The sequence below is a fragment of the Taeniopygia guttata genome, chromosome 5, assembly GCF_048771995.1.
Source record: "Taeniopygia guttata chromosome 5, bTaeGut7.mat, whole genome shotgun sequence".
Taxonomy (NCBI): domain Eukaryota; kingdom Metazoa; phylum Chordata; class Aves; order Passeriformes; family Estrildidae; genus Taeniopygia; species Taeniopygia guttata.
This window is the reverse complement of record NC_133030.1, coordinates 48262434-48282329: the sequence shown is the minus strand read 5'-3', so window position 1 is coordinate 48282329 and position 19896 is coordinate 48262434. Positions and strand designations below refer to the sequence as shown.

Sequence of the window (19896 nt, the reverse complement as noted above, 5' to 3'; positions counted from 1 at the left end):
CCTAAACATATATATATATATATATGTATGTATATGTATATGTATATAATGTATAAACATGTATATATATAGATATTATTATGTATATTTTTAATATATATGCATAAACATGTGTTATGCTTTTTTGCTAGTGCTGTACACGGTTGCATTAACACATCTTTGCCTGCCCAAATAGGACCTGCAGCGTAGCTGTATTTGTTCAATCTTGCCTAACTCTACTTGATAAATGCTTCCTTTAAAATCTTTCCTCTATAACATGAAAAGTCAATGCCCTAAAATTAATTCGCCCTTTGAAAGCGAGCCAGTATTCAGATGGATATTGACTCCAAGCCTGCTGGTTGTTCTACAGCAGTGTTTGGAAGGCTGCTGTTCTAATGAATGTGCTAACATTTGATACACACACTAAGAAAATCAATAGCACTATTTTTACTAAGGCATGTGGCTTTACTAAGTACACTGTCACTACCCCGTTGTGCAAAATTTACTAGAAACCTCCCTATATGACTAAATTGCAGCATCTGGTTCATTTCTCTACTTGCCTGCCAGAATGCATAATTCCAGACTTCAAGGACATCCAAAGTCAGGCTCTGAAGCAGAAAAAATATGGTTATTTAAGTTTGAAGTGTATGTGGGAGTCAGTACCTGAAACTCTCACACAAGTGTCAGTTTTTCTTCATTTCTGCCCTGCTGTTTGCACATAAGACACCTAGGGGACCCAAAGGTTTTCAGATCAGAAATTCTGCTTCTGTGGTTTCTGAATGAATTGGTTAACTACGGGCAGAGAATAAAATGTTTCTATAATCACTGTTGAATAAATTAGTCCCTGCTTTTTAGCTCCTTGTCTTCTCTAGGCAAATGCACTGCAAAATTTTTGAATCTCAGATCTGCTCCAGCCCATCTAAGTCACCCTGTTTTCCAAGCAGCTACAGAAAATACCCAGTCCTTGTGAGTGAATAAGCTAAAAACCTGTAAGGGAAAGGAATATTTGTAAGAAGCAAACTCAGATGAAATCCAAATGCAGTATATATTCAAGGACTTCTAGTCACACTGACTTAATTCTAGAACTGCAAATGTGCCTTCTCCTTAAGGAAGTGATTCAATGCTATAGTATGTAGGCATGTATTGAACCAGGACTAAATATAATACCAAATAAGTCAACAGTTAAGGCAAGATAGAAGATCAAACAGGTAAAAATCTAATAGTACATTCAACTATATCTTCAATCTCTGAAAAGTTTCAAAATCTAGTAATATTAAACTATGTAAATCAATCAAAACTAGTTACTTTCATCATTTGACTCTTCAGGGCTAGTTAGTTGCCAAAACATGGCACCAGCCCCATCAGAAGGAATAGAGATTTCTTCATGTGCATTTGTATATGCCTGTAGCAGACATAGGTTAGCTGAGAAAGGAGCCAAGCAGCTTCACCAGAGGAAGAATTCAAATTTTTCATGTGGTCCACATGTGCCAAAAGATGAGCTGGTGACCTTGCTCAAGAGAGCTTTGGCTGAAACTCAGGAAAAAAAGGAAAGTTTATGACTTAGGCCTTTCCTCACTTAAATGATTGTATGAGTTTCTGATTTTAAGTAAAAAAAAATTATTTTTTTCTTCTTGTTTGAGCAAGACATGATCATAATAGAAAATATATCACTTGTTTCTTAAAAAATTACCATATATAATTTCAACGCTAGGGCTCCAAAGGAAAACAAAACACTGAAATATTCATATAGCATATGGTATCCTTCTGAAGTCCTGCAGAACTGATACAGCAAAGAGAATATTCTTAGCAGAGATTCAGAGGATGTTCACCAAATGAACTGTTTGGTAATTCAAAGAATATTTTTCCCCACAATCAATAATTAGACAGGGAAACTCATTGTCACAGACTGTTATGTATAGAATAGAATCAAAGTGCAGATTCAATGGAAGAATAGGTACTTTAATGGGTTACAAATATATCATAAGCACAAATAAAATATAAATCATGTTGCATGCAATATTTCAGCATGGGGGATTAGGAGTGAGGTATTCTTGGTGGAAGATTACTACTGTTGCCCTTTTGTGCTTCTTCTTGCTTTGCCCTCCTAGATGCCTGGTGGGTGTCCTTACCAGACAAAATACCAGGCTATCTAGGTCACAGACACCAAGTGATTGCAGCAGCTCTACCTCTTCAAAACATTCCTCTCTCTTTTGAGAAAGGGATAAAAGCCCAGGAAGTTTTAGCAAGTGGTTCTTGCTTCTCTTACAGGAGCACCGAGAAGCTCTGGGCTACGCTGTTTTGCAGGTGGCCCACAGCACCCCAAAAACAAGCACAACATGTGAGCAAGCCTGGCCACAGCTGCAGCAATGCCTGTGGCACAGACTTGCACACAGCCTGGAGCAGCCAGCACAGCCAGCAGGCACAGCTGTGGGCATCTCAAAAAGCACCAGTGTCAAAGCCTGGGCTGAAATCTGCCTTGCTACCAGTGGTCATGAGGTTAGAGCTGGGAGGGCAATGCCCACTGCTGCAGCAGCCAGCCCTGCCTGCTGTGACCCTACCCATGTAAGTGTCATTGTCCCCAGTTTCAAAAGACACCTAGGATAAAAAAGGAAATGAAGTGAATTACCCAGTTTAGCTGTATATTAGGTGAAGAATTGATCCCAGTGTTCTAAGGCCCCAATGGACTGTTTTAGCTCCACATTCCCTCCTACAGAGACACCACAAAATTAGACTAAAGTGGCCACTATGCATTTATAAATGTCTTGTACTGGGAATGCAGAGAGGAAAAAGACTATTCTGCCCTTTACATTTAAGCAGTATCATGTAAAGAGGAAAGAGTGGGAAGGCAATCTCTGTTACGGCCCTTTCTAATGAAACTGTACTTGTGAAGCTACAATCCAATAAGGAATAGGCAGGAGAGCACAGGAAACCTTCTATAGATCCATGGCTCATTCTGAGCCCACATTATTAAAACTAAAACAGTAACCTTATGCAAGAAGTCCAGAGGCTGGTGACTGAAGAGGCACCACACACTGCAGCCATGTGAGCAATGGTCAGTGAAGTGAGGGGAAGCATGCAGAGGCAGAGCATCCATCAAGCTGATGACAGGATGGAGGAGCAATGAGGTCTGCAGAAAAATATATCTGTAGTTCACTGAGCTACTACATTTGCTGAATTCCTCCCCACACTCTTCTGTCTCATAATATTTAATCTGCCTCATTAAATAAAGTCCTTTACCAAAAAGTCAGGTTATTACAGATTATTCTGTGGTCTGGGCATCACGTAGGGGTAGCTAGCACACAGATATTATGTTAGCTTCTACACAGGTATCCATCAGGTCTAACCTGATAGAATACCAGCTGTTTTTTCTCTTCAGCTGACATGCCTTTCTACATATGAGTGATATAAATGTCCACATTTATGCCAGATCAGTAGGCAGTATCATTTGCACCCAGAGCATGGGCTCTGCTGACTCTTTGAGCTCTTTATGCTCCCGAGGCAGTTCATTCAATCATGGTTAATTTTCAGCAGATGACTTCCACCATGCTGGACAATTTTTCTTTTTTTATTACATGATCCCTCCAACTACAGGGAATGTTTTGGCACCATGCAAAATTTTGTTATGTGCATGGATACATCATGCAGGTTGTAACTATCCCTCTGGATTTATGATAATCAGGGATGTTCCAGAAAGGGAAGAACTTCATTATTTATAGACTCAGAGTTTTATGAGAAGTACATTACTGCTGATAAGTGTTTCTCTAAGATCTGATACTTTACCCATTGCTGCAAGAGAACTAATAATACTGGAAGGCATTAATCTGTTTTACACAAAATCGTTCTGATTACAGCACTAAGAAAATGTCCTTCAGGCTCAGTTAAGACCCTTTGTAGAGTGAAACACCTAATAAACTGTACCTAAAGGAGACCTACAAGAAAGGCAGAGAGAGACTTTTTACAAATGCATATCTTGATAGGACAAGGGGAAATGGTTTTAAAATAAAAAAGGAGAGTTTTAGATTAGGTGTCAGGAGGAAATTCTTTACAGTGAGGGTAGTGAAACACTTGAAAAGGTTGCCCAGAGAAGCTGTGGATGCCACAACCCTAGAAGTGTTCAAGGCCAGGCTGGATGGGGATTTGAGCAACATGTTCTAATGGAAGATGTCCCTGCCCATGGCAGGGGGGTTGGAACTAGATGACCTTTAAGGTCCCTTTCAACCCAAACCATTCTATAATTCTGTGGTATGAGATAGAAGTACCAGCCATCAATGCAATGGGCCAGCCTCTGGACCCAGGGATGGGAGGAGCGAGGGATTCTTTGGTCAAAACCAACACAAGTAAGATGTGTGTTTGTGTGAGGGAAAAAACAGCAAAAACTGCCCAAACAACAATGGGCCGTGTTGCAAGAACATCCCCAAGGAGTCAGCAGGAAGGTCTATGGCCACAGAATACAGGGAAATTGAGGTTGTGGAAATGACTTTGGTGTTTCTTATTTCTATTACAATTAGACAGACAACATTCTGAGGTCATTAGCTGTAAATAAAATGCTTTTTTTAAAGATTGAATCTCATTAGAAACTTTGAAAGAAAAACAAAAACAAACAAAACAAAACCCCAAAAATTTAAATGCTCTGAATATCGCCTAGCCACTCAGAGGTTTTAAGGTGCCAAAAGGACACCTGGTCACATCCTTCTGCCTGTGTTAGAGGTACTTCTAGCTGGCAGTTCTTCCCCAAGGCACTTGGTGGTGAAACAGCTGCCAGTGTAGGATACCAACCTGTTGTGAAGTCCTGTGGGATTACCAGAGCATGGGCTGCATCAGAGTGAGCAGGATGACAGCACACATCTTGCTCCACAGGCTGGTTGTGGAATACAAATCTACAGGAAGAAAAGAAAGGCCCTGGCTTTGCTGTATGTGAGATGTTTTAATTTGCACAAATGCAAGTGACAGACATTTTGCAAGTTTCCACTTTGTATTCTGCTTTCATCTTAATTAGTATTAACTTATTCTTCCAACAAGGGAAAATCCACAGAACACTGATCAAGAGAAGAAAACTGCAATAGTTCTAATAGTCCCCTTCACTCAACTGTTAATACTGTACTTAGAAGGGTTTATTTGTAGTGGCACATCATCTCTAATGATCAGGTTTCACAGAAAGAAGTTAAATTCATTGTTGTGGCAATTAAGAAAAGCTACAGCAGGATCACACACAAGGTGAAATATGCCCAGGATGCCTTAAACCTGTTCCCCATAAATTATGAGAAACACATGGATGTTGGTTCTTCATCAGCCTGAGCCCATCCAACTGCAGAATCCTCAGACTTGGGTGTTCTCTGGCCAGCTCCTGTGAATTTGGACATTCCCCTTTGGCCTGCTAAAATTGAAGGTGAATGTCTTTCTGCTAGTTAGGCATGCTGAAATGCCAGGGCACTGGAGCTGGTTAGTGTTGGAGCTGCTTGGGGAAGGAGGCAGGGTCCCATGGCCAGGATGTAAGGAAGAGCATGACCCTGGCAACTAGCTGACACACAGCTGAGGTGTTTGTCAAACTGCAGTGAAAAACAGTTTGCTTTCTGTGAAAGGAAGGTGCTGATGCCAACTAACAGCGCTGTGGCAACTTCTCAGGTGGCTGCCCATGACCCAAACATCTGCTGCAAAAGTGTGATAGAAGAAAAAAGTGACTCGGTCTAACTTGCATATAAATTACTTTTGTATTAACTGGCCAAACTTCTTGCAAGACATGCTCACATTTTTCAGAAAAACATGTGAAAGACAAGCAGCTCTTGCAAGCTGTAAAATACAGTCACTGCAAGTGGGCACAACTGCAGATGAAGCAGCCAGTGTCAGGAGGCATTATACCCCCTGCCAAAGAGCCCCTCTTCATATTTATTGTATGTTAAAACAAGTAGCTCTCTGCAAGCTCCATTTCAGAACCTAGAGGTAGGTGCAGATTGACTGGCATACTGTGACAGTGCCAGTGGTATGATGCAGGAACCCTGCCACTGTTGTTTTGCCTCAGTCTAGCCCTGCCAAGCAGGGGAGGATTGAATTTCAAAAATAATGGGCACTCACAGCTAGTGCCAATTACAGGTTAAGGTGCAGCTGCCCTGCAGTTCCTGGCACTGCGTCCTGAGGGCATCTCCTTCTTCCCCCCAACAGGTGCTATCTGGTCAGCCTCTCCCTTTCCAATTAAACAGAATATTCTGTTTACAGTGATGTGCACTACAGCTGTACCTGTATTTTGGACCTTTATGCTCCACAGAAACACAGCAGCCATCCCCTAAATGAATCTTACCCCTCAACTGTCTTCTTGGGTAGATACTGTGTTTTCAGCTTTCCCAAGCAGAAAGCTTTCAAGTGCTTTGAAACTGAATGCCCTGCCAAGGCATAGGCGTGTTTGCAGCACAGAGCAAGGGAACCAGCCATGCACCAGGAGGGCAAGGACTCAAGGACTCTGCAGTGTCACCAGGGCATCCTGGCCCCCTACAGCCCCTGCTCCTGTGCCCAAGGGTCTGCCTGCAGTGCCCCACGCTGGCTCTGCCTGCAGACTTCAATAAGACTTCAATAATCCCAGAATGGGATTTGCCTTTGCTTTGTTCTACCAAATGGATATAACAATGACCAAAAAAAAAAAAAAATGTACAGAGAGGATTTTCTGGCTTGTCGTCCAAGTAGGAAAGGAACAGGAAAAAAGAGAAGGAGAAATTAGAGTAACAGAGAGGGTCAAAATAAAAGCAAAAAGGGAAAATAGGGTGGAAATATACCTTTGAGTCTTTGGTCCATATCTCTCACTATTTCAGCAACTGTATTATGTAAATCTCAATCTCAGTCTCGTTTGACTGCTTCTGAACCCTTCTACTCTCATTGGAAAGCTGTTTTGGAATCACACTCCTCTCATGGCTAAAATCCTTTTCATTTCCAGCCTAATTTTATTCATAAATATATGTCCACATCTTCTTGTGGAACTTAAGCTGTAGTCTTAACTACAGTTAAAGTAGTTGTCCCTGGATGTAGACCTCACAGTTCTGGTTTTATGCTTCGTTTAAGCTGTCTCTATGTCTGACCTGCTGCCAAACACCTAGTAACAAATATGTGTACAGATGTGACATTCCCTGGTCAGAAAGGTGTCCCTCTGCCTAGCAGCCGAATCAGACAAACCCCCTCACAGCTCTGATTCAGGACCCTGATCCCAAGAGCTAGAATGGGCCATCTTCTGCCAAAGCTTCCTCTGGATCACATCCACCATGCCTTAACAATGCAACCACCTCCTTCCTTCCCACTCACACCCGGCCTGGTGCAGAGAAGGGTGTGCAAATGTTGTGCAGGGCTTTTTTACAAGACTCAAACTCCCCAGTATATGCTGTGATACCTGGGCTGGAGAGATATACACAGCAAATGTACTGCCCAGTCACACACCACCTGGGCTCCATGTGTGTGCTGAGTCTCACACAAGGAACACCCCAGCCACATGTTCACATGCAGCAAAGCTGCTGAGTCTGTCTGCAAACCCCAGTGAATCATCTGGGGTTTCTGGACATTTCACTCTGGATAGAAAAGAAGTGTTTTCCCTTGGAATATCAGAAATCTTCCTCTTTGCTTAGTTACAGAAATAAGAATTTCATAAGTAAAAAACAGGAAACAAGTAGGAAAGAAATAATACTGTTTTAGAAAACCCTACAAATATGAAATTTACCTAATCCTTAGATTCAAGCCATATTAGGGGACCAGAAGGATATATAAGTGCTCTGCTGCCTGGATTATCTGATGGAGTAACACTCAGAAGTACTGCTTGCCAACTGCACACATAAACCTGGTTTATCGCATTCCCAATAAAGTAGATTATGCTTTTGTGGTGCCCTTATCCACATGTTCAATCAACAGGACTGCATGACCTTCCTCAGTGACCTTCATATTGCTCCTCCAAATTAAACAGCCGTGCATTAGTCTCCAGCTCTAGCTGAGGCACTGGCTGCAGTGCGAGTGGTGTGACCTGGGGAGGAGCTTCATGGTGACACAAGGTCAATTATCTCGGAAGAGAGAAGAAAAGCCCAGCAGAAGAGACCTTCACCTTGAACCTGCCATGTGTGACCAGGAAGGCTCAGCCACTCAAAGAGCTACAAGTGGCAGCAGGCACCAGAGAGAAAGGGAACACAAAAAGCAGACTTTCCCCAGTGCTGCTCTAATTAAGCAGTTAATTAGGTGTGAGCTGAGATGGATGTGTTGCTGCAGTCTGTGGGTTTGAGTGGGTTTCCTAGTCAGAACTAGGGCAAGGGTACAAATTTTGGCTCAGTTGAAATGAAGCTGGAAACTTATGATTTAATCTGGCAAGATTTTCTCCAGTGCTGAAGGACTTTGCCAGTTTCACAGGTGATCTGAACCTGTGTCATAGCAACCCATCTCCTTGTTCTCATTTGGCATTTCAAGCGCTGTCAAGTCTGAGGGACTTCTGTGTTTTAATTCACCTCTCTTTGGCAGCCTGTGGTTTCCCCAAGACAGACTTTAGTTCCTGGACAGCCCCACTCAGAGATCCTTCCTGCTTACCTGAGTCGTGAAGAAATGCCAAGGAGAGAATGTTCTCTATTTTATGATATTTTATCATGTATTAAATAAAGAGGTATATATTTTAACAAAGCCAAAAATATTTAATGTTTAAGTTTGCAATTATTGATAACTATCTTAAGACAGAAATCCCTAGATATTTTAAAACTCTAGCCATATTGTCCCAGCTGTGTTATCCATAGAGAATATGATACAGCTATGTAAAGCTGCTAACACTGCTAAGTGTATTCAATTATCTCTGCTAGTTTTGTCCCCCCTCCCACACTCCCCATTCATTTCAGTGTTCACTAAATATTTTAAGCTTGTTGAGTTCATGCATGCATTACAAAAAAGCACTTTGGGAAAAATTTATGGCTATTTTATCCATCTCAATACATGGGCATGAACGTACCACTAATCTGCACAGAGCTGTGAGACACTGTCCCTTTTCCTCTCACCCTCCCGCTTCAGGAAAGAAAAAACCCAAACTTTGGAAAACAGGTCATGCGAACACAGGGATTTCTATAGGGAGCCCTTGGAACAATGCGTGCATTCGCCAGGCGTAGTGGGCTCCCATTGTCTGGTCTTTCAGCACATAATAGAGGCTTTGCCAGTGGGGAGCCTAAATGGGAAACAAATGGATGGACAGTAAAGATGATGTCGGCAGAAAGTGCAAGAACCTCCTTCTGCTTCTGTTTCTTTCAAAGGCTTGAAAGTGATAGTGTGCATAGTAATTCCTCTCCATTGTGGTGTATGTAACGTTTATATTCATGCTATGCTTGCTAAAGAAATGCTGGCTGTGGTCAGCAGAGAGGCCTGTACACATGCCTTTATCCCAGCAGCCTGCTGGAGTTCAAACAGTATGGAATCCATGTGTGGGGAGCAAAACACCAACTCTCATGTTAATGAAGATTACAGCAGGGATGAAAGCCCAGCTGCTCACCCATTGACAGCGACTGGGGGATTTTCCCTTACAGCAGCAAAGTACCCAACTATAGTTAAGTTTCATCAGAACTTTCTTTACCATCTATTTCAGAGGTTTCACAGCTTGGCTGGAAAATTTACATGGGGATAAACCCATCAGTCAAGCCTCAAGCAAATGTAAAAATGGCTGTTAGCTTTTTGTGAAAGCCCCAGAGATGGAACTACTAAAGCAGTGCAAATACACGTATGAAAATCTACCTTTTTAGAGATGGTACACATACAGAATTGCACAGAATCCAAAGAGTTAACTTATCCCAGCTGATAAGTTAGATTGTGGAAATTAACCCATCTTTCATCTTCAAGCACTTTTAAGCCACATTGTATCATTTTGAAGTGAAATAATTATTTTCTGTTAAATTCTGTGAGATGACTCAAGAAGTCTGTAGAGAGATTATCAATTCCCATTCACTTTCGGAAGACTCTTCCCCCAAGAATTTGAAGTGACAATCAGCAGCAATGGCAGTTCTTCCATCCCTTCCTCCATTGGTCTCCTCCATAAACTTCAAGTTGTAAGATTTTAAACACTGCTATTGCTACAAGTGAAGAAAAAAAAAAAAGACATTACTGCAGTATCACTTTTCAGACCATTCATTAGTCCTCAGTATATTTTTGGCCTGGGAAAAAAATCCACCTACATTAAATCCCTTTTTCCCCTGACCTTTTGTTTCAAAATGTTTGATAACAATATCCATTACAAGATCCATCTCAAGAATCCCTTGAAACCTTTGAAAATCATCTTCCTGTATCTAGAGTTGGACACTAGCAGGAAAATGGAGTGTTTTTAACCTGTGTATCCTCAGTGGCTCCACCCTGAGCTAACAGTGATCTCCTGAGGATGCCATGGTGGCCCTGCATACAGCAGGCTTGTAGCCTTCACCTGTGAATCCACAGATCTGAAAACTGGTTTCACCAAAGGTTTCAGAGGGGCTGGAATATCTCTTTCCTCAGCTGGCCTCTCCAAGACAAAATGGTAGCCCATGGAGAAACTGAGCACTGCCAATGTGCTACCTAATGTGAGCATTAAACCTGTCTTAAATAGAGGAAATTAATACCAAGCACCTCATTTGAATGGCATCTCGTTTGGGATGAAGCCAGGAAATATAAAGGTTGGTTTGCTCTGCTCATCACTCACATGACTGTGCCTTTTGTTTTTCAGCCTGATGAGAGGCAAGGATAGAAAATCAGCCCCAGCTCTGAATTTCCTGGCTTTTGTCAGTTGATGTTACACCCATGATATTATTCGAACAGGGGGTTTTGTGTGTAACAGATAAATGTCGACAAAGCCCTGTCTAATGCCTTTTAGGTTGCTAGGAAACCTGGCTCTGTAGCCACCACAGAAATATCTCTGGCTAGGGGATTAGATAAGCTCTGACTTGTTTTGATTAGGTGAGCTTTATTGCAGAAAAGACAGCAGCATGCTTAACATCGTAAAAATATGACCTGCTTACAAACCCAGGGCACAAGGATCACTTACTGCTCATGATGGCATCCATGGGAGGACACTTCTAATACTTTTCTAACCTGCCAAATCACTTCTCTCCAGAAAAAGCCACACCTCCTAATTAAGGTCTCTTCTGGTCCCCTGGGACATGGGGCTGCTGCTGCTAACAGCATTGTATTAGACCATACTGAGGTGAAAAGTCATTTTCAGTCTAGCTTAATTTCATGTGTCAGGAGAATGGGGGTATTTGTGGTGTGGTGGGCAGCACAGATAACTAAGAACTAGATTACCTGCCCTCTGCTCTCAGCTCTGCAATTTAATGATTGGGCTTTGAAAATAAATTTGAATGAGTTGTACCTGTGGCAGATATTATGCAACCCCACTGATGGAGGAGCTAGAGGGAGTGATCTTCTCTGCTGCTGCTCGTGGTGACCCGAGATCTGCTCAGGGGAGCTGAGTCTCCTCCCCTTTCTGACCCTGCCTGTGCTGATCTATGCCCTGCCTTTGCTGATGGCATGTCCAACAGGCATTTGGGGAAATGGTGGACACTCCATGCCCACCATCTCTCCAGCCCCTTATCTCTTTACTGACGAGAAGTTTTTGCCTTTTTCTAACTGACTGCATTTTAAGAACCTTGCTTCTTGTCTTGCTCACAGCATATATAACAAACAGGTTATCCCTTCCTCTCTGCAGGCCTTTTATATGTTTGAAAACAGTTCTCCTTTCTTCTTCAGTCAGCTTTTCTCTGAACAAAAGAACCTAAATGTTCTCCATCTATTCTCACAAAGTATATTTTCCCTAAGCTCTTTAACTCCATGGTATACTATCTGTGAAAGCAGGGCAGACATTCTGCAAGCTATAAATGAAACCAACAATATTGAGGTGAAAGCACCAGTCTGACCACAGGCTCAGTCATGCTGTACCTGTAAGATATGCAGTTTCTGTCCAGGTTGCTGGCAAGAGTTTGGGATCATATTATCTGCGCTTTAATCAGGAAGGCATTAAGACAGGCATCTGGAACAGTCAAAATTACATGAAAGAGACCCTGGGTTCATGCTGAGGTGTGAGTAGAACTCAGGAGGCCGATTTTGGTCGAAGTTCATGTTTACATATTCACATTTAATAAAGTACACAACTCAGTGTTATACTCTTGTATGACAGATGTACATTGTATCAGTCAGAAGAGAGAACTAGCTGCATTACTAATGCAGTTTAAAAAGGCTCTCCCTCAATTCACACCAATTACACGAGAAGTTTCATTCACAGAGAATGTGTAATCTGTCCATAATCATAGCATTTTAAAATAAATTTCTGCTCATCAATCTATTTCAGGTAAAGCTATTACAGGAGCTAAAATATGATCAAAAGGGTGCAAACAGTCAGGTTCTTTCCAGCTAACTGGGAAAGCAAGTCTCAGAATAATGAATTCTGTGCTGAGAACACTGCAGTTGAAGTGTTTCAGCTGGGAGAGCTCGGTACAAATGGGTACTTTCCAAACCATTCAGTATCTAAGTTATTATTAACATTTGGCATTGCACATTTAACCCAACAGTCTAAGAAGCAATGATCTGGTGTGTGCCCCCCTGCATTCATGGCTGAGCCTTGGGTTTGTGTACTGTGTTCAAGCACACCAGAATGTGCTGTGACACTGCTATGAAGGACACAAAAAGCCCTGTTTACACTGTCATTGCAGCTCACACCTGGAGCAAGCCCTGGCTCCCTGGCAGCCTGTGTCCCTCAGGAGCACACAAACCATGACCACACCGCAGTGCTCTGGGGACAAACCTGGCACCTTATCAACCTCCACTGCAGTCTGTGACTGGAGGTGAGCATCTCCTCACTCTCCCAACACCAGTGTCGGAATGCACTTGCCCCAGGCATGGCAGATGACCACATCAGCATCCTCCTCATGATGTGACCAAGCCAAATAAAGGAGTGCAGAGGCTGCTACAAAAGCACACTGCTTGTTTCTGCTCTGACCACGTCTGCTGCCATTGCTTCCTCAGTACACCATGTCAGTCCTACCACAGGAAACCTCATGCACTGGGGTGCCGACAGAGCCAGCTCAGACTAGGGCCATGGATGGCTACACACAGATGCCTGTTAGAGCCAGTTTTGGCCAGATGGTGTTTGTTGCCCCAATTATATTCCTGACTCTTAACTGTCAGCCAAGCTGTGACATAGCAAGTTGTTACATGAAGTGCTTGCAGGGCTGGATGTCACTGTTGGCAAACAAGGGCAGGATGCTGCTGTTGGAAAAGGCTGCTTGTGTGTATATACATGTTAACAGTACCCAAGGCACAGGCTGAGGTGAGTCTCTTGTCCTGACCCCTGAGCTGCCCACCTCTGCTGGAGAATGGCTGAATCACACGGCATATCTTTCCTAAGCACAGCTGTACGTAAACACATCCTATTGCTCTCATTTCTTCAGTAGGTGTAGCTCAGACATGATACCTACCAGAGCCACAGGCAATGCCAGAAGCACAGCTTCATGCCTAGGGCCCCTCTACTTGTCCTGAGCATGGCAGTGAAGATGGAAGGGGTGAATTAATGCCTTCAGAGAGTCTCATCTGTTGCAAGGCTTGTTAAGTTCCCAGACCTCTCAGACACAGCAAGATGCTCAAGTCCTAGGTGACAGTGCACCATGGAGGTTACTGGTATGGCACACGGGTCCTGAGCTGGTGTATTTCATGATAGATGGAGGCATGTCAGCCAAGCTGCTCCAGTATAATCACTGGCACCACAGCTCTCTACATGCACAGCCTTTGTTTGGATGAATATGAAGTCAATTAAGTACTTTGGCTTACTGCTGCAAGCCAAACCCACATCATGAACTAGCCTCAGTTATGTCATGTGCAGATATCCTGGAAGTGCTGAATATGGCAGCCCTGAAATACTTTTTGCACCCAAAAAGCTTTTAGATTTTTTATTCACAAGGTTGAGTAAAAGTCCCAAGCAGTCAAATAATAAGAGGATTGATACAGAGCTCCCCAGGTTTTCAAGCCAACTGGGAGGCTGGTAAGCACAGCTGAGTGAGATTTGCATGCATAAGTCTAGGGGCACTGGAAAACATTCTTGGGAGGAGGAAGTGAACATGTCCTGGTGTGTGTAGGTAGTGTCTGGGGTGTGCAAATCCCTGAGAACAACCCTCTCAAATGCACTCACTTAACTTTCTTAACAGAAGTAGCTATTTAGCTTGCTTCAGCTGGGCCATTATGGTTGCATGTAGATGACTGGGAGACCAAGGCCAAGTGCCATCTAACTACAGATGGACTACATGGATGCACTCAGAGTTATGGATTGTGTTCACAAGGTCTGAGAGTAACAAGTACAAATTTTGCAGCTGTACTGTGCACATTAGCAGTTTTGGCAACTGTGGACATGCCCTCACAACTCTTCAGATGACAGCAAAACCTGCATCTCGGTGATGCAATGGGCTCTGCTGTATTTGAAAGGAAAACATGAACAACTCTTTGACATATGTCATCCTCCAAGAAAATGCAAACTCCTTGGATTCACAGACAGTCAGAAAATCAGTGTTGCCTGCGTACTGTTGATGTGTTGCTGTCACAGCCTGTCTTGAGACTCACCCAAACAAGATGCCAAGTACTTACTCCCTCATTTTCCTTCCCACTTCTTGCTCCAGGGATGAAGTCAATAATTATGTGAAAAATCATAGGTTGAAATAGGAACAATTTACTGGAAACAGCAATGAGATAAGAAAATGAACAGCAACAATATTAGTAACAAAAGTATGCTAAAAAAGAGGGTGATTTACATGAAAGACGGTCACTAAGCCCAAGCTGACATGACCACCCCACCTCAGCTTCTCTATCTGCCACACTTGCTCCCAGCTGGAACCCACACCCCTTCTTCTCAGAAGTCCATTCTCAGGGAGTCCTTTTCCCCAGCCCATGACATAAGATGGTATCAAATAACACAGTGCCTTGGCCATATCCTCCCACTGATCTGGGCCAGAACCAGGGCAGTTTCTCAGGCTGTTTTTGAATCACCTCACCTAAAGAGCTCAGGCAGCAGAGAGACAGGCTGTCAAGAAGGTCACAGCATTAAGAGGGGATGTCCCGTGCCCACTGTTCAGCTCTCCCTGCCTTGAAGTGAGTACATAAACATGACTCACTAACAGACCACATACCTTCCATACAGTTTTCACAGCTCCTAAAGATGGCATCTGACACTGAGTAAATGGCTGAAGTTCAGCTGGAGTCAGTGAAAAGTTTGCCCAATTTAGAAATGGAGTTCTCCTCAGGAACACCAGGCAGACACATTTGCATTTGTGAAAGCATATCTAATTTGCACACTTTTAGCATGTCTGCTATTACTTTTGCCACGAGGCTGAAGTTTTTAATGAGATTAATGATCCATGGGTCACTGTGACCAGTGATTGATGAGGTTCTCAGCAAAATCAATTTACTGTTTCTTTCCACCAAGGGTTGCTGCCACCCTTCTGCATCCCAAAACAGGTCACAATTAAGACGATGTAGTTTGATCTGGTTTTCCCTGACCAGACACTTCAATTCAGTGCCTGAAGTTTGTTGACTACAGTTTTCCAATAAGCTCAAGGGAGCCTAATGGTAGCAGTGCATTAACCCACCAATGCCAATTTGCAGTATTGGGTATCAGGATATGCAAATGAATTAAATTAGATCCTGTTTTCAAAGGGTATCATAAGGTGTCCCTTGAGCTTTATGTGCTTTTGGACATAATTTGATACATTAACATTTAATTTCTGCCAGGTGGGGTTCACCTTCCTCTGAGGTAAAGAGCTTACAGAGTAACACAGAACTCGTACCTCCCTCCTTCCTTTGCTAATAAGAAATACAAGATCCAGTTTCTGTATCCCTTGCCCCACTGTTTTCCTCCCACAATGTTTTATAAATCTGACAATAATGCAAAAAATACTTCTGTATGGCTCTGTTGTCACTCGGGGACTCCCAGATTATGTTTGCTACCTTGGTGCAGCTGGGAGCAGAGCAGCAGTGCTGATGTTACTGCTCTCCTTCAAGCCCATCCTGCCCTGGGACAGCTGCTTTACCTCAATCCAAACATAAGAACAACTAAGAGAAGATTTTTGCCCAGTCATGGACTTCTGCTGATCACCTGCTGGAATGGGATTTGGGGATACTACCCAGCCCAGTGTGAATTTTTGTCACATGTAGGCCCTCAGGACAGTTCATAACCTTGCAGCTTACCACTCAATTTAATTAATGAAGTTCCAAGCAACAGGGGACATAACAACTGCCAGTATTTAAGATCACAGGTTTTAAAGGTCAGAAGGCACCACTAGCCTTCATTATACCAGAAGCCAAAACATTTAATCCACTAAATCCTGCCTCAAATTCCTATCTTGTTGTCAAGCTGGAGCATATATTTTCAGGAGCTGCTCCAAACTCAGTCTACAGGTTTTATTTTAAAGAGGTATCCCACTGAGTTCTCTGTGCCCCTGTAACCCTCCTTGTGTGCAGCACCATGTGAGATACACATCACCATTCTTACAGTTGAGTTTTGCCTAGAACATGGCTGGTTTTGGTTAGAGCAGCATTATTTGCTGAGGGTTGACAATGTCTCTGCCTTGCTTAAATCATGGTTTTATGATGCAAATTAGACAGATAATACTGTCTGTAAACCATACTGCATGATCAGATGGCAGACTAAGCTTAGTGAGATAGAGATTTCCTTTTTAATTAAAACTGCAACGCTTTTTGTGGTGGATTAACACTGAAAGGGTCACTGGAAGAAGTGAATTAAAGTAGGATCTGAGCAACGAGGAAAAATTGCTCACAAATGGCCATTAACAGCATAACAACTATGTCACTTACCAATGTCTTCCTTGCAGGAATATTATATTATGTTAACCCTTACCATTCCTTAAAGGTAATCAAATGTCATCCTTGTTTTAGTCGTATTAAAATTCTAATGTGGAAGGTTAAAATAATAATGAAACCATATCTGTCTTCTTTTGTCATAACCTTCATCTTGATAATGAGACTTTTTTGCTTTTGGAAGCACCTGGAAGACAGGACTCCCACCAGTTCCTGTGGGAGTCAAGAGATCTTTTTCAACAGCTCCAGAAATCCAGCCCCAGTAGGTCTTTTTAGGTAAATCATGTTTTTCCTTCAGAACATGTGCACTCAGCAGTTAAGCTGCCATACGAACACCGAGCTTTAATTCTCACAATATCCAGTCCTTCTGGCCAGCTTGTCCCAGAAGACTGTCAGCAAGCAGTGCTGCAACAGATGTCACACTTACACAGATATAGCCTGGCTTTTCAGAGGAAAGAAAATTTCCTTTTCCCTAAACCCTACCAAACCACAAATTCTTGATTCAGAATGATGCAAGCCCACCTTCACATGGGCCTGAAGATTAATTTCTCCTCATTAGACTATCTTTGCTGTTCAGATGACATCTTCTAACGAAGCCAAGTGTAATAGATGGTTAACTCCAAATCTAAAACTTGCATTTGAATTTTTTGAATTCTTTTGCTAAATGCTCTGCAATTAGACATAAGCTGAGTAAGGCAGAGACTGCAGTACTGTATCACTAGGAAACATGTAAGGAGAAGAAATCTGAACCATCCTTGTTTCCCAAAAAAAAAAAAAAAGCAAAAAGCAGAGCAGCTGAGATACATATCTGAAAAAATACAAGGGGAACTAAGAAATCCTGAATCAGCTGTTCATAAAGAATAAAATTATTATAATCAAATTTCCACACACATATTTAGAGATTACAAATGCAATGTCTAACAATTGTTAAACAAATACCAGCTTTCTTCCAGAAAAAATTGCCTGTTAAAAACAACAAATCCAGTGTGGTTACACATATTACAAAACAGAGCAGCTATTTGGTATTAAACCTCAAGAAATAATCAAATATTTCTGTGCTATAACAGAAGATATAAAGAAAAGGAAAAAACCTAACCAGGGTGGGGGTAGGAGGGGACAAAGGAAATTAATTGAATCACCTACAATTTCCTCAAAAAGTGACTTAATCCTGCTCAACCTTCTATATGAGACAACCTATAGGAAAACCAAAAAACCTCTAATACTCAGGCTGCCAGGTCCTTGAAAGGCATCAGAATTTAATTTAAATACTTCAACAGCACAACAGCATCCTCAGCCTTAGAGAGGGCCTCTAGGCAGAGGCAAGGTTAGTTTACAGCAATAATAAATAAAATGTTGCTTACCCCTTCAAGTACCTCAAAGGAAATTAATTTTTATGTTTTTAGAATAACTGTAAACAGAAACCACATTAAGCAGTATAGACTACATTTGAGACTTGTACATAGTACAAGCAATGCTATCCAGATATTCAGGAACTGGATAGAGAACCCTAAAAGGCTGTTTTGCTGCCAGCTCTCCTCGTATCCCCTGTTACAGAAATCCAGGAGATTGCAGATGCAGGCGAGCTGAGGGAGGACCCAAGTCTCCACCTGCGATTACCTACCCCCATCACTTTCTGCCAGTAAACTCTGCAATGCAGCAGAGTATTCTGCACTCGGGAAAGTGTTTGCTTGTCTCTCGATGTCTGTGCCAGTGAACGTGTGCAGGCAGCAGGGAGCTTTAATAAAGCAAACTCTGCAGCAGACTGCAGAGCAGGCTGATTAACAGTTTCAGTGGTACTGGGGAGGGTGGCAGAGCACTCTGCCTCCCCTCCTCCACCCAGCCTTAAACCTCATAGATCAAAGCTTTGACCAGCATCAGGTGGTTAAAACACAGTTCATTAACTCGTGGTGCTTTCTGCCTGCTCACCATAGAAAGGCTGCAGGAGTTGCTTAGGATGATCACATACAAACAGTGTTTACTGGAGCTCAAAACAGTTTGTCTCCTTTGTGCCAAGCCCGCCCTTTAAAATGATATTAATTAAGAAAGCAGCTTTAATGCAACAGGGAAATGGCATGTAATCAGTGATTATAGCAGCAGGCAAGGACATGATTTACCAGAGATTCAGTGAGAAGGGGACAAATGCAAAATCTTGTCTTTCCTTATACAGCACCACACAGAGCTTTGACCTGCCCCACTCCCCCTCCCTGCTTTCCAGATCCCACAGGTAGCATCTGCTCGGCACGGATGTCTCTGAGGGACATCTGCGCTAGGGAGAGAAAAACAGTTTTCTTTTTCCTTCTGTAACAAGTCAGCTGGGGAAGGATATGTGATTCCCCAGTCCGGTTTCCAGACCAAGGGCAAACAGGATGATGCAGTGACCAAAGGATGCCGGGTCACAGTCACCCCATCTGCCCCATGGTCTAAAGCGGGAGCTGCTTGGGCTCAGCACCTTGAGGTGAGAGCAAGCCCTGGCAGGGTGGAGATGCTGGGTGCAGGCAGGGCAGCAAGGGGCAGCCTACAGCATGGAGCAGGACCAAGGACCTAGTGCAGGGAAACACTCAGCAGGCAGAGAGTGATCAACAAGCAGATTCACTCAGCTGTAGGTTGTTTATGAGAATGAGATGGAAACCAAGTTAATAAATTGTCCCAAGTGCTATCCCCACACTCCCACTCAATGTATTTGCTCTTCTCCCTTCTGTCTTTGCTCCTGCCCTCCCACATGAAACAGTAGTTATTTGTTTATATTCCTTGCAGTCCTTTGCAATGCCTTATAAAACCACTACCCGAGTTTCTGGGCCAAAACCCCATTTTGCAGCTGTAGAAAATGCAGCTCGGAGAGGCAGAGTGACTCAGTTGGGATTTTATAGCCAGCCCACATTGGAACCAGCTTTCAGTACTCATCTTCTTTGGCTCCTAAAGTGAACCTTCTTCTTCCACCAGCACCAGAACTTTCCACTGCAGCTAAAGTTACCCATCACACTGAATTTGCTATCTTTAGTCCCTCGGTCGGTATTTGTTTCTTTGTTCTTCAGAGTCCTGGATGTTGCAGGATGTAAAGCTGAGTGTGTACTATTGTTCACTTCAGCTTTGTGCTGATAAAAGAACAAGTACAAAGGA

General features: G+C 42.8%; 1 long non-coding RNA gene across 2 annotated transcripts in view; it reads right to left on the bottom strand.

Annotated features, from left to right (window-relative positions):
- LOC115495584 (uncharacterized) overlaps positions 1-18571 on the bottom strand; it is a 37357-nt gene extending 18786 nt beyond the window's left edge. Inside the window, exon 1 of one of the 2 annotated variants that reach the window (XR_003960879.4) lies at positions 18401-18571. This is a non-coding gene — a long non-coding RNA (uncharacterized lncRNA). The other variant, XR_012056475.1, reaches the window with a different exon arrangement.
- Between the last annotated feature and the right edge of the window lie 1325 nt (positions 18572-19896).